This window comes from Solanum tuberosum, unplaced genomic scaffold (assembly GCF_000226075.1).
Source record: "Solanum tuberosum cultivar DM 1-3 516 R44 unplaced genomic scaffold, SolTub_3.0 scf00665, whole genome shotgun sequence".
In the NCBI taxonomy this organism is placed as follows: Eukaryota; Viridiplantae; Streptophyta; class Magnoliopsida; order Solanales; family Solanaceae; genus Solanum; species Solanum tuberosum.
This window is the reverse complement of record NW_006239579.1, coordinates 190,397-195,399: the sequence shown is the minus strand read 5'-3', so window position 1 is coordinate 195,399 and position 5,003 is coordinate 190,397. Positions and strand designations below refer to the sequence as shown.

The window sequence follows — 5,003 nt, the reverse complement described above, 5'->3', positions numbered from 1 at the left end:
TAGTTTTTTTTTTTTTGGGGATGGGGTGTGGGGAGGGGCGGGGGCGCTAGTAGGGGGGAGGGAGGTTGGGCGATAAAAAACTTAAATTTTTTTTTTTTATAAAAAAAAAAGAAATTATTCTTTCTTTTTTTTACATTTTTCAGGGATAGGAGGGTAGGGGGTGGAGTGAAGTGATAAAAAAAACTTTAATTTTTTTTGTTATTAAAGCTTCTAACAAGATTTCTATTATAATATGAGTAAATATGGGTATCCATATTATCCATTGGGTAACTCGTTTTTATCCATTTAAAATGTGAGTCGAGTCGAGTCGAGTACTTTATCAATTTTTATTTAACTCATTTTTTATCGACTTGATTTGCTCGTTTGGCACTCCTACGTAGGACGTGTGTGTTTATTGTTTAACTTTACTAGTTTATGCATGTGTACCCATCTAAATTGACATACATGGGTACAACACAGAAGACCCTCTAGAACAAGCATTTTGTTGCTGCTATGAAATAGAGTCATCATCCTATAGTGAAGCAGTCTCAGATCCTCCATGCTATGAAGACAGAAATAGTTGTTCTACAAAGTAACAAAACTTGGATATATAGTGGTTCCTCTACCCAAGGGGGAAAGAGGTCTATTGGTTGATAAAATACCTAAGAAGTCACACTTGGAAGCATTTATACTCTTATCTATCAAGCAGTAGTAAGGAACAAGTTTCAGCTGATTGAGCATCATATCCAAATATCACAAGGTCAGATTATTTATTCAAACTCCTAAAATCTCATAGCTCTTCATTTCTCTACTTTATGATTAACAAAATCCAACTAGATTTAACTTACTACCAAAGATGAGAAATTAATATTTTTGTCATTTTCTTCAATAGAGTAGATGAGTTAACTAACCTTGTTACTTGATGAAAAAAATATCCTCTCCTTGCTTTGTTATATGATCAATAGAGCTCAAATTTATGGAACTAAACACAAACTATGTATGCAAGAATATATAACTAATGACACAAATTGGGGTTTAATAAGACCACAATGCCTTTTTTTGTGGGACATGTTTGGTTAGGTGTTGAAAAAACAACTCATGAAAAATATAATAAGCAGATTTGAAAAAATAATTGTTGATAATATGGATATCCATACCAAACAAAGACTAATGCTTAAAAAAAGACTCTTTTGTTGACTGGGGTTAGTTGAGAAAAGAATCTTACTATTAAAAAATTTATAGAGAAAGCAGAAGCATGAATCACTTGTCTACTACAAAGTCCAAATTCATAATTAGGTATAGATTAATTTAATTAGAAAGCTAATCGAAATTTCTCATAAGAATAATACTCTGCTCACTTTATATTACTTTTTCCTTTTCAGTTTTATTTGACACTATTTTCTTATTATTCCGTCCAAATATAATATTAACATTTTTTTATATATAATTTCTTAATTAAAAGCTTTTATTTCTACGCAAATACTATGATATATTTACCATCACGAGTTTCAAAAGTCTTTTTTTTGCTACTTCTATTAAGCTTTGTGAAAATTCAAACGATATGATGAGACAAAGAGAGTAGTTATTTGAATATGAATACTTGCGTGCGGCTGAGATGACAACAAAGGAAAACACTCCAAAAGAAATGATATAATTTTATGTATTTATTCACAAAACAAGTAATCGGAAAGAGAAGAAAAAACAAAACAACAAATGGTTGCCATTTTTTGAACATTCATTCCAAAAATGGGAGTTTCTTAGCTCAAGTTATTTTAGGCTCGATTAATCAAAACCTTTTAAGTGTTAGCAATGTGCTTCAGAATAACTTGTTATAATTGATATACACATAATTTTTTTAATCTAGAAATATTTTTATACAAGTAAAATGATGACAAGAAAAAGAGCACACATGCTCATCTACTCAAATTCTACATAATATTCACAAATAGTTGGGTTGAGACTTTCATCAAACACACTTATAGACATATTACAACGTTGGTGTCAATTTCCGCTTGACTGATTTGATCAAGGAGGGCTAACTCAATGGAATTCATAACCCTTTCAATCTTCTCCTTATTTCCTTGGTCGGGCAGCAGAGTTCTCACTTCCAGGAAGTGCCACATCAGGGAGGATGGTTGCTGAAATCAAAATCAAATAAAAACATGATAGCGGAATGGATTAGAGCTATGTTCAACTAGGCAAATCCGCGCAAACAAAAACCCTTTCTGATTAGGAATGATAATCGCAATGGTACCATAAGTAGGGACTCACAAAAGACTGTAAACAACTGAATTAATCAGAACAACACACATATATTTTGGTTTCTAAGCAGACACTGGCTTAGGGCTCGGCGTTACTCCAATGTGTCTTCTGTTGTTTATCAATTATATCCTCATGTAGAGTTAACTGCAACAACAACTATATTTGTAACATAGTTTTTTTTCCATCTGTTATGTTCAAAGTGAATCCAAAATGTCAAATTTGTATATCAGAAGCACCAAAGAATTAGCCACAAATGTATATCTTGAAAAAGCTGAGATATAGAATAACTTTCATATAGTACAGAGAGTCGTGATGTAGCCGGACTTGAAGAGTAAACACATGATATGCAAATAACTTGAAGAAACAAATCTTGGAACACAAAATGAAGAAAAAGGGAAGAAGTAATAAATTCATCTGTACTCACATGTTTTCTTAGCGTACATGGACCTGAAGCTTGTCTTCTCCTGTCATATCTTCATTCAACTCTGATAATTCTTAATGAATAAACATCTCCAAAACTAGGCAGTAAATCTCACAATTCTGCAGATATAGTCAGACATACAAAAACTCATTTTCAATATATTGATCAAATGGCGCTTACAAAACATTATCCCACTTTAGACACACAAAAAAAAGAGAAAAAGAGTAGTTTATAAATGCCAGCTCCGATTTCAGCTTTTCAACTTGATCCATGTCAAGAGCTTTTTGATTTTCCTCATTCTTTAATCTCTCTAGGAAATCCAGAACATTGGCAATGTCCTTGTGAAGAGCAGAAAATAACACCTGCCAAAATAACACATATCAAATTTTTAAAGCCACATGATACCTACAATTTAATACTTTACAGTTTACTTTATCAAATAACATACCAATGAGTTGTTTGCTTCTTCATTATCTTTTCGTTTTTCCATGTTTCTACTTTTCCTTCCCTTCCTTTCAAGTTCTCAAGACCTGATGCATAATAAAAAGTACATTAAACTTTATTAGGATTAAGAAGATGAAAACATAAGAATATCAATAATTTTCATTGGACAGACATTTTAATCGAAATTAAGAGGTCTTAAGTTGAAGAAAATAAAGGTGAGTAGTCTATTGAATTTTTGAAAGTTTTTGCATAATAAACTTGCAACCATTTTCTTCTTATCAAGTTCATTTCATTAAATTTTGGCTACTCCTTTTTACTATTTTCACGCAAAAAGATTTCCATCTTGCAATGGTTTTCGTATTTGTAAATAAAAATAAAAATTATTCTTATTGAGGTTTTGTCAAACATCAAATGGTGCATAAAGAGAAAGTATAGTATTTTTAGATTCGCACAATTAGTTTCTAACATGTATAATGGACTACAAAACTAAATCTCCCATTTATCATGTGCAATCTCTAGTCTAGAAATCTGATACTCTATCCTCTTCAGACCACATTCTGTTTTCTTTAATTACCCCTCATTTTTAGATTTTATTAGCATTACTATAGTGGGATTTAAAAAAAAAAATTAGGATTTATCCATAAACGAGACCAAGTGGTACCAAACCTTTCCATCTCTCATAACTTATAGTAATATATTTTCATTAGTGAGGGGGATTTTTCGTCCTCTTAGAAAAAAAATTTAAAAGATCTGCTTCTATTCACTCCGCTCTCTCCAACCCCCTCCCTCTCACCCAGTAAGAATTCACCCTTACCAGATGTTAATACCAAACTAATACAACTTATCATGAGAAAGTAATAATTTAATGAGGTGAATATATACATTAACTAACTAGGATTAAGTGATTATGTCATGCATATTTGTTGTAAATAGCCAGTGTGAGTAAGTATTTAGTCCTCTCTTTCTCCTGCATTTTGTTTCCCTTTATAGATCCAACTAACCTACCAAATTTCTTTCATTTTCCTTACATCACTTTTACTTTTCCATAATTTTACTTCAATAGAGATGAGAGTAGCAAATATGAAACAAACTATTAGATGAGTAGACTAACCTTTTTAGTTGATGAAACTATATATCCTCTGCTTGCTTTGTTATTAGATCTATAGAGCTCAAAATTCTGGAAATAAAAGAGGAATAATTAAGACAAAAAATGATGCATAGTATTATTCCAAAAAGTCAAGAAAGCAAAAGCATGAATCAATTACAGTGGGCAGATTGTTGTTTATCATTTTAGTTTTAAAAAGATTGTTTATTCAACTTGTCGTAATTGGCTAACGATGAATTTGAAAGGCCACCACCAACGTACAGAAAGAAGAATCAAATTGATTGACAGTTCATCCAATAATATTAAAATCCAAGGAGCAGAGCTGTTGAAAATGAACAAGTGGTTCAGCAGGGGCGGCTCAAACCCGTTGGTGGCCTAAGGCCAAAATTAAACTAGAGGCCTTAATAAAATTTTAAAAAATTAAATATGTTTATATTTTAAATCTATTTTTCTAACTTTTTGAGATGCAAAGTTGTTAATATTTTTTGTGTAGTCATTCTCTTCTAATAGTTCTTTTTTGATCGATAATATAGCCAAACCACTTAATCTTTCTTGAGACATTATTGATCTTAAATAAGATTTTATTCTAATTGGTCCCTTTTCTACTAATAAGTCTCTTAACTTTGTATCAACAATATTCCATTGACTAGGATCATAGATATTTTTAGGAGTATTGATTATTTAATTCATTTATAAGTTCTTGATTTTCTTGGGAATCTACATCCGACTTTTCAATAATTTCCTCTCCTTCTTCTTCTTTTTGGTTTATATCATTATCTAACTCAACTTCAA

General features: G+C 31.2%; 2 long non-coding RNA genes across 2 annotated transcripts in view; both read right to left on the bottom strand.

Annotated features, from left to right (window-relative positions):
* LOC107058818 (uncharacterized) overlaps positions 1-967 on the bottom strand; it is a 9,748-nt gene extending 8,781 nt beyond the window's left edge. Inside the window, exon 1 of the long non-coding RNA XR_001472356.1 lies at positions 891-967. This is a non-coding gene — a long non-coding RNA (uncharacterized lncRNA). The remainder of the gene's footprint in view (positions 1-890) is intronic.
* Positions 968-1,821: 854 nt separating this feature from the next.
* Positions 1,822-4,418, bottom strand: LOC102594324 (uncharacterized). The gene is made up of 4 exons (XR_001472357.1): positions 4,218-4,418; positions 3,111-3,192; positions 2,666-3,024; positions 1,822-2,117 (listed from the first exon to the last, which is right to left on the bottom strand). It is a non-coding gene; the product is annotated as an uncharacterized lncRNA (long non-coding RNA).
* Positions 4,419-5,003: the final 585 nt, after the last annotated feature.